We start from the raw sequence: 9,954 nt of genomic DNA on the forward strand, positions 1-9,954 counted from the left end.
GCCCCCGTTGCCACCCTCCCTGGTCCTGTTGTCTCCTCCTCTTCATCTTTCACCATCTTGAGACACAGCAGGCCTAGCTTTCCTTCCTGGGTGCCTATCAGCTGAGAAGCAGGTACATGCACAGAGAAAGCAGGCCCAGCTTTGGAAGGGAAACTTGGCTGCTGTCTCTCAAGATGTAGAGTGGTGCAATGGAGGAGAAGGAAGAGAAGGAGGCAGCAGGACCATGTAGGGAGGTGACTGGGGCAGTGGGCAGGCTGTGGAGCTGTAACTAGGTGATCCAGCACCTTGCAATGGTGGGTCACCTATTTGCAGTGATGGAGGAAGAGGAGGCAGCAGGAACAGGTAGGGAAGTGATGAGGGAAGTGGGACGGGGAGAGACAGGTTGTGAGGTTCCAAATAGGATATCCAGCACTGTGCCAGATCACCAGATTGCCTGTTTACAGCAATGGGGGGGGAAGTGGAGGAGGTGGCAGGACCAAATGGGTTGGTGCCGAGGTGATGGGAAGGGGGTGGAGGGCAGGCTGTGGGGGTTAGTTCCCCATCTAACAAACCTTATTAAAATGATCCAGTTCATAGTTCTTTTTTTTTTTTTTTGGGTGGTCCATGAGCAGCCATGAACCACCACAAACCACCATTTTTGTGGTTGGTGCCCATTTCTAAGCAGTGTGGTTCTTCATCCAAACCGGTCTCCTAGGTTCTTCTCCTTCCTACACTTCTTTTTCCATTTATTTTGCCTTGAATGACTATGACTATTTCATTTTATGACCAAAATACTCTCTTTTTTCCTGCATTTCCTCTGCCTTATGAGTTCTTGATATTTACTCATTTGCTTTAGTACTTCTTTCACCCTTTCAGTCTATGAAATTTATTGATTGATTTGATTTGATTTGTACCCCGCCCATCTGTCTATAAGACCACTCTAGGTGGCAAGAATATTTTTAAAATTCTTTAAAAAATATCTTAAATTGTTATCAATCAATCAATCAATCAATCAATAAAATATATACAGACTGAAATCTGCCCTCCTTTTGGAGGGCAGTCCCATCACATTGTCGTGAACATAGAGGTTCTGTTTATTTATTGCAGCTAATATAACCATAGGATTCTCTTTTAAGCTCATCTCTAAGTCGCTGGCCATCAGTATTTAATTTTTATTATTATCCATCAAATCAATTATGATTTATGGTGATCCTTTCCCGATACAGAGTACTCAGAAGTGATTTACTATTCATTTCTTCTGGGGACACTCTGAGACTGTGCAGCTTGCCCCAGGCTACACTGGCTGATTTTTATCTCAGGAGGCACAGTGGGAAATTGAACTCCCAAACTCTGGCTTCATAGCCGGGTGCGCAACTCATTAGGATGTATCTATCTGTCGGATTTATATATCGTCCCTCCAGTGAACACGGTACTCTGGGTGGTTTACAAATTAAAAAGTCAGAACCCCACATGACCCTAATTGTGGTACATCAATATGGCAGTTAAACAATCTAGGTCTAAAAATTTTCAAAAAGAAAAAAAAAAGAAAATTTAAAAATATTACTCTTAGTGGTCATTAATTCCCTAATTGTGGGAAGAAACATTGCTTATGTTTTCTTTTTCTCCCAGAGTTTAACCTTTGCTATTAAAAGCAGAGAGTTCTCAGGAGCGTGGGCTGCGCATCTGTACTGAGAATCGGATCTCTAAATGCTGATATCTCATTTATTTTTCAGGATCTGAAAAATCTGGATAAAGGTTATAAAACCCAAGCTCTCACTGAATCCTCCTCCCCGCAGGTAGGGGAACGAGAAATAGGAAGACATTATTAGCAGCAGTGGAGCATGTGCTAATTTGCTCATGTTTCCAGTCAGCAGGCATTTATTAAGACTTTCTAACTTCATTAATATTTCAGTAAATGTAATAATATTATCATACTCAAATGACACATGTGGAAATAATGGAAGTCCAACTATATTTTAAATAAAATAAAATTCACATACACTCTCCAGACAGTCAACCCAATTATCTATATTAAATGGTGATGTCCATCTGTGAGTCTCAATGGGTCCCCCTCTGAATCATCCACATTCAATTTTGGGAACTGAACTGATCATGACTACCCTAGTGTATTGCTTGACTGCTAGAGTAGTGAAGTCCTACCCTCTTGCTTTCACTGGATTTTCAATGGTATTTGATACTGTCATCACTCATCCTATTGGACTGGCTTAATGAGAAAAGTATTGGAGGCACTGCTGCAGATTCTGGTTCTATCTGCAGGTTGAAAAGATAGAATTGGGAAAAGGCTTTTGAGTCTTGTGATATGGCCCATGGATTGAGAGATAGCATAGGCCACTATTTGTTCCACAGTGCTATTTACATCCATATAAGCCATTGTGAGCTGTCACTAAAGGATTTGGAGTGAGTTGTCATTGGTACTCGAATTAGAGCCCAATCTATTTCTCTGTAACTTCAGTTGTGAACTAGATGACTTCCACTAAACTGGAAAGATGGAGACTTTTGTGGGTAGTGGAATTATGTTGTACCTGCCAGAAGGATCAAGTATATAGTTCAGAGCTGTCACTGGAAGCATGGGTGTTTAGCTGATGATAAACATCTGTAGCCACTGCACAACCATTATATTTTTGCTTTGCCACTATAGAAGCAACTAATCTTGCTGACAAGGAAGAATTAGTCATGTCTAAGAAAATGAAAATAACTTTTTAGCTGCATACAGGACTGTTGTGAAAACCAGCTTATTATTAATGTATATGTGTAGCACAGTCACTGTTTAAACCACTTTGGAACTTACAGATATATGCCAATTCAATCATCTCCCTCTTAAATTGGGTCCTGTATAGAGATGGGTGGGAACTGCCAAAATGGTGGTGTATTTTGGTTTGTGGAAGTCCATGGACCATGAACCACAAATTTATGATTTTTCCCCTGAACAAACCAAGAACTGAGTTGTTGATGCCTGTGCACATGCATCTGCCTCACACCAAACATGCCCAAATCCCATTTAACAGACAAACCAGGAAGTTTATTAAATAAAAAAAGAGTTGTTGGTTCAGGAATGTTTGGGTCATCCAGTTTGGAATGACTCGAATCTATGAATCAATGATTTTTGATGGATTTCCTGGTTTGTTTGTTTTTTTATTTGTGTCCATCTCTGCTCCTGGGTCACTAGAACTTTCTAGCCCTTGCCATAATCATCATAATATATGACGGGACAGAGTTTTTTTTTTTTTTAATATAATCAATGAATGGTACATGTATATCAATTAATATTATTATGTGTTTAGCCTTCCTCTTTCCTTGCAGAAATCCTTATCCAGATCACACCCTCCTCGCTAGTAGTTTATAGTGCAAAACAGAGCTATGTTTGAGTCTACTGATCAGTTATGTTACATAAAATTTCTGGTTCAGAAGGACAATCTGTACTGAGACTACAGCAGGGGAAAATAACTGCCTGTTATGCCACGTTGTGCGTGATCATGGAACAAAGGAAGGCTAATTGCCTTAGAACAAAGGAGTCTACCACACGGATGTCCGAACCAGCGGAGCCCTGCAGGTAAGGCTCTGAGAGCTCTTTTTATTGACTTAGCATGAGATACATAGTATGTTATTAGAATTCAGATAGGATACTAGTTACCTAATCGCCACTAGGATTGGTTGAAATAATTCTTTGGTCTTATGCACTACCTCTAAGCGAAAGCTGCTACTTCCTTCCAGGATTGTATGCACATCACTGGAACAGAATGCAGCTACAACCTTTAAGCAGAAGTTTCCCACACCACGTCCCCAATCCAAATCTGGGGCTTTGTACTAACTTTAGACTTTGAAAAAATTAAAATTAACTGTGGTCAAAATCACAACATCGGTGGTGATCACATAGTAGTTTTTACCTACTGGCGGAACTATCTTATTGTGCCCATCTAGTGTGAGATGCATGAAGTGGGACCTGCTGGATGGGGACTGCTTACACAATATCCTTTTACAATCATGTATGTAAATGGGTCTGTGTCTTTGAAGTAAAATCTGCTTTCATCCTCAGTTCAGGATCAGAATAAGATAATGCCACAATCTTCAGATTTCTCCTTGTAGCACAGCTAAAATCACCTGGACCATTAACATACTATAGTTTTCTGCATTATGGGAATCCATCCCACACATGCCTGTCTTCTGACAATAAATACCACTATTACTATTTCTAGGCAGACTAAGAAAATTGTAGGAAATCACAGGGAAAAAAGTAAGACAGCACTTGTGGGAAAGAGATCAATTGCACATCCTGGAATTCTCCTTTAATTCTTTTCTTTTTTTAAAAGACAACATGGTGGTGCAGATTATAATTATAGAGACAACTCCCCTCCCTCCCAGCCCTTTATGGCTCAATTATGGGTTAATAAGTGCACTTTGGTGGATGTCTGGTTTATTACGGAGGATGTCAGCTAAAGGTTACCTTGCCCTGTTAAAACCATGCAATAAGATGGGGTCAGCCAGACAAGGAGAATCACTTTCCTTCACATGCATGGGATGCAGAACCATAGATGGATTTATCATGTTTTTTTTTATTTAAAATATGTCGTGTATTGTTCAGGCTGTTGTTAAAAAAGAATTGCATCCTGAGAAGACAATTGAGTTTTCAATTGTAAATTTCACTAACAGTGATGTGGCCACTTAGAAGAGAGAAGAAGTGGGCAGGGCAGTAGTCCTCTGAAAATATCATTAGCTGGATTTCTTTCTTTCTTTCCCAGATTGGAGTGAGTAATAGTGGTAGCAGGCTAAATTGCCTCTTGAAGCAAGAGAGCAAAAGAAGAAGAAGATACTCTTTCTGGGTGGAACTACAAAACCACTTTCAGTTACTTGAAGAGTCTGTCAGACAGGACAAAGAAGAGACCCCCAGAGGAAGACATGAGTAGGGCTGAAGTGCAGCATAATACAATCGCTGAACCCACACCCTACAGAAAGAAGAGTAGTTGTAGCAGGGGACTCCCTCCTACGTGGAATTGAGACTGAAATTTGCCAGGAGAATCCATGGACTCACCAGGTATGCTGTCTCCCTGGAGGATGGATAAGGGATGTGATGGAAGGATTGTCATCACTCATAAAACTTACAGATACATATCCCTTTCTTCTTGTAAACATGGGAACAAACGACACAACCAAGAAGAGCTACTGAGAAATCACATCTGACTTTGAAGCTCTCGGAAGGAAACTCGGGGACTTTGGGGCCCAGATAGTTTTTTCTACCATCCTACTAGTCCTTGGAAGAGGAATCAAAAGAGAAAGGAAGATCCTCTGGGTGAATGACTGGCTACAAAGGTGGTGTCGACAAAAGAGATTTGGTTTTTGGGACCATGAGCTAAGCTTCCTGGAGGAATGGCTGCTAGCAAGAGATGGCTTGCATCTAACAAGGACTGGGAAGAAAGTGTTTACCCACAGCATGAAGAACTTCATCAGGAGGGCTTTAAACTGAATTGGAAGGGGGAGGGAGATGCAGGCACAGAATTAAGGGTAGATGAAGCCTTACACACAATAAAAGGAATGGACCAAACTGACCAAAAGGGCAACAATAATAACATTAACAATAATAATCACAATAATAAATACAACAATCATCATCATCATCATATTCATAAAAATGTACAAACAAGCCACAAATCACACACCTTCTGATGGCTGTATATGAATGCCAGGAGTATGGGAAACAAACAAGAAGAACTAAAAATTTTAATTTAGGAAGGCAAGTATGACTTGATAGGAATAACTGAAACTTGGTGGGATGACTCCCATGACTGGAAGACAGCAATTGAGGGATATAAACTGATCAAAAACAACAGAGAGAATAAAAAGGGAGATGGAGTTGTAGTATATGTCAAAAATATGCATTCCTGCATGATTCAAACTAGAGGAAATAAATTAGTACCGCTAAAAGTTCTTGGGACGTTAATCACAGGATATAAATAATGTGACCATGTTTCAGGGCAACAGAGGTATGGAAAGTATCAGAAAAACTAGAAAACATTTCCATTGTGTGGCCAGGGCCTCAGTCTTATGTTGTTCCAGTCTTCTTATCTAAATACAAAATAATCCTAATGTAACTTTAGTGAACAGAGAGCAATTATGATTACAGAAAAAGTATCCACAACTAAATTGCAGAACTAGATTTCAGAAATGCAGAAATGTGATTCCAGAAACATGGATTTTGTGCTTTGCATGGGCCCTCTTCAATCATTAATGTTAAGGAATGCCAAATAAGTGTGGGAGCACTCAGGTCCTACTTACATCAGAGAAATTGGCAAAGGTGAAGAAAAATGAGAAAGATAAATGTTGGAGATGTAAGACAATAAAAGGAACACTGTATCATATGTGATGGGGTTGAAAATTTATTAGGAAATTTTGGAAAGAAATAGAAAAAATAATCACCAAAGATTTAAAAATAAAAATGGAGATGAAACCTGAAACTTCTTTGTTCAATATGGTAAAGCTAAACTCAACACAAGAGACAAAAATTTGTTTATACATATTAGGCGCGGCCAGAATTCAAGTGGCAAAACAATGGAAAGACAAGGAGGAACCTTTGGTGGAGGATTGTTTAATAAAATTACAGGAACTAATATTAATGGACAAACTAACAGACTCACTGAAAGGAAAGAGTAGAACGGAGCACGAATCCCAATGGGGGGAAGTAAAGAATTATCTTAAAGAGAAATGGAGGAAAGATTCTAAACCTGTTCCAAGTGACTTAGGCTTAAATTAGAAGCAGAACTGCTCTCAACAGAAGTAAAAACAAAGTATTATATTATTAAGATTGCAAAGAAAATAAATGTTTGGTGGAAAATAAGGAAGTAAAAATGTTAAAGACTTGCTGTTTTGCAAAAGAGATAACAGAAAGTTATTTTGGCTGTGTGCTAATATTGTGATAATTACTTACCTATTTTTATAATTTCTTTTAAAAATGCAATAAAGATTAAAAGTTAAAAAAAGTCCTGCCTTCCTATGTCTCTGATTTCATTGCTGTGAAAGCATGGCAGGCAGTGAATCTGAATAAAAGAGTCTTCTCTATATGTAGGACCTCTTAATATGAACTAGCACCCTAGAGAGCACCCACAGATAGTGGAGGTTCTCCTGGTCAGACTCAGTACCCTCCATGGTGATGTACAAAAAATGGAGTTATAACAAAAAAGGGAGTGGGGATAGGGCATGTGAATATTCTTCTTTATCAGTGGTTCCCAACCTTGGTTAACCCAGATGTTCTTGGACTGCAACTCCTAGGACACCCTGCCAGCACAGGTAATGGTGAAGACTTCTGGGAACTGTAGTCCAAGAACACCAAGAGGAGCTAAGATTGGGAAGCACTGCTCTATGTAAACAGCTCAGTAGAACTTTAGCACACACATAAAATATATTATGATTTCATGGAACTAGTGTATATGCTTCTCATTTTTTTAAAAAAATTATGGAATGAGGGTAGATTCTTGTAGAGAAGCAGTATTGTTTTCAACAGCATCCCAGTGTTGAGCATAACACAATTTCCTATTTAAAATTCTCAATTAGCCACAAAACGCTGTGTAACAGAAAAGCTGAAGCTAGAAACCGCTATGGCTTTGCCAGATGCCTGGCCCAGCTTGGACTTGACTTTTTAACTTATGCCATTCTGCAGTGCTCTGTGCAGATTGATGGACCTCTGTAAATAAATAAATAAATAAACAAATCAATAAATAAAACTCTCTCCCTGCTGCCATTTCCTGTCTTCCTCTGCTTTGTTTTCCAATCTCCTGTGTTACATAGGATATCAGGGCTTCGCTGGAGAAGCAGCACAGGGAAGAGCACAAAGCAATTCTTCACCTGGGCATGATGAGATTTTGACTGAGTGGCTGCAGACTGGAGAGGGCTCAGAAGCTTTCCTGCAGAGAGCAAGAATAATGAGCATGAAGCCAGTCAGAAAGATATTTTCTTTTTCATAGAAAAAGAGACAACAGAGAACTATAGGATAGATGAGCCTTTGTCAGAAATATTTGCCCAGGTTCTGAGGCACACTAACATATTGAGATTTCACCACTGACAAAAAGGTCAGGAGTCAGAATTTATGATTGACTTGAGAGTAGCATGGTCGTTCAGTGAGTTGGAGTGCACAAGGAGCTGGGAGTTCAAATCCCCGCTGTGCCTCTTCAAAGAGGGGCTAGTTGAGTATGTGTGGCTAATGGAGTTATGTGCCCTTCCACCTGTGTGGCTTTGGACAACTTTATGGTCTCAGAGATTCACTCGAAAGAAGGACTGATAAGCAAGCTCCAAGTACTTTTGTATGTGAAAAAGTCACCATAAATTGGAATTGTGCATCACTAGATGATGTGTTTGCACACTTTGTATACCTGTTATGTTTTTTATAAAGGAGAGAACAACTGGTTATATGTTTCAAAGATAATAGAAGATAATGGGTCAACACAGCACCAAAACAAAGTCGGGACAGGTATCATCCTTCTCCCAAGGTTCCTCTGTTTTACTAATTCCCAATTCCTGGTCTTCAGTTGTGGTTGGATTTTACCTCCGAGAAGTCCCAGGTTGTATGATCAGTGGTCAGAGATCATGGGAGTTGTAGTCCAACATATGTAGACCACACTTAGGAATCACTGTTCTTTTTAATTCAGGAGAGGGAGGTTCATGCCATTTCATTGGTGACACATTCACATTCACTTCCCCCACCCCTGTGTGTTCACTCACTCACCAGCCAGTTCATACTGCTTTTTCTCCTGCTCTTTGTGCAGTCGCCCAGTCACAGCAAGAGCACAAACTTCCCTTCATTTCCTCCAGCAGCTGCCCACTCAGATGAGGAGGTGGGGCAGGGATTCCTGCAGCACTGCCTTTAAGTGGGCAGCTGTTGGAGGAGGCGGAGAAGGGAAGTCTTTGTTCCTGCTGTGACTGGATGATTGCATGAAGAGCAGGAGAAAAGCAGCATGCACCTGCTAGTGAGGGAGCCTGCAAGGGGGGGGAGTGAATGTGTGGCACCTGTGGTGTGATGCCAATGAAGCAGCATGAAACTCTAAACTGAGATTCATCCCCATCTCAAATACACATCCTTTATCCTCTCAGTTAAACTAATGTTGTCATGCCTGCTTCGTCAAACGCAGACTGGAAAGCTACGTTCCAAGTTTATATCCCTTGCTTTGAATTAGGCAAGGTGAAGAAAAAAACAGTATTGGACCGAAACCTTTACAGATATGTTGTGTACATATTTTCTCTTTGCTTTTTGAAATAAAACAATTAGGAAGAGGTTGGAGTTAGCAAAGAATATCACTGAGAAGCAAGGTCAAAATCATGCATACATTGTAAAACGAAGATAGTGAAGAAAGACAGGGACAAAAATCAAATCATTTGAAATGTGGGGTTGGCAGAGATACTAAAGACAGCCAGAAAAGTAGAAAAGTGGGCGCTCAATCAAGTCAAGCCTGAACTCTTACCTGAGCAAAAATAAGTGACTTGCATCTATCATACAATGCACATATAGTAAAAATGTGAACATTCTAACTGACTGAATTATTTGCGTAGCATGGCATTCTGATACATCAGAACGTCTCTGCAGTCATGATTTCTGTGTTTTAATCTATGACATAAATGAGGCCTATGACCGGAAAATGGTTTAGGGATCATCCTAGTTAAAAATCATGTTGATCCATGAGGATCCATGCATCACATTCATGTTTTGCACCACTGCAAAATTATGCGCTGGGGGACCCATGATTTCTGTGGTGTTGTTTATGGGCACAGATGGGCCCTATGACTGGATAGTGGTTTGGGGATGAATCTAAGTAAAAATCATGTGGATCAGAGAACTGCTGAATAACTCAGTGGGTTTGGGTCTTTGAGAGTTCAATTCCCCACTGTGCCTCTTTGTCAGAGACTGGACTTTATGATCCATAGGGTCCCTTCCAACTATGCAGTTCTAAGGTTATTATTGGCATTGGCATTAGGATT

At 40.1% G+C, this 9,954-nt stretch overlaps 1 long non-coding RNA gene across 1 annotated transcript; it reads left to right on the forward strand.

The window, feature by feature from the left end:
• Nucleotides 1–275: 275 nt before the first annotated feature.
• LOC144589184 (uncharacterized) lies at nt 276–6,809 on the forward strand. The gene is made up of 2 exons (XR_013545138.1): nt 276–3,550; nt 4,737–6,809. It is a non-coding gene; the product is annotated as an uncharacterized LOC144589184 (long non-coding RNA).
• Nucleotides 6,810–9,954: the final 3,145 nt, after the last annotated feature.

The sequence above is a fragment of the Pogona vitticeps genome, chromosome 4, assembly GCF_051106095.1.
Source record: "Pogona vitticeps strain Pit_001003342236 chromosome 4, PviZW2.1, whole genome shotgun sequence".
NCBI lineage: Eukaryota > Metazoa > Chordata > Lepidosauria > Squamata > Agamidae > Pogona > Pogona vitticeps.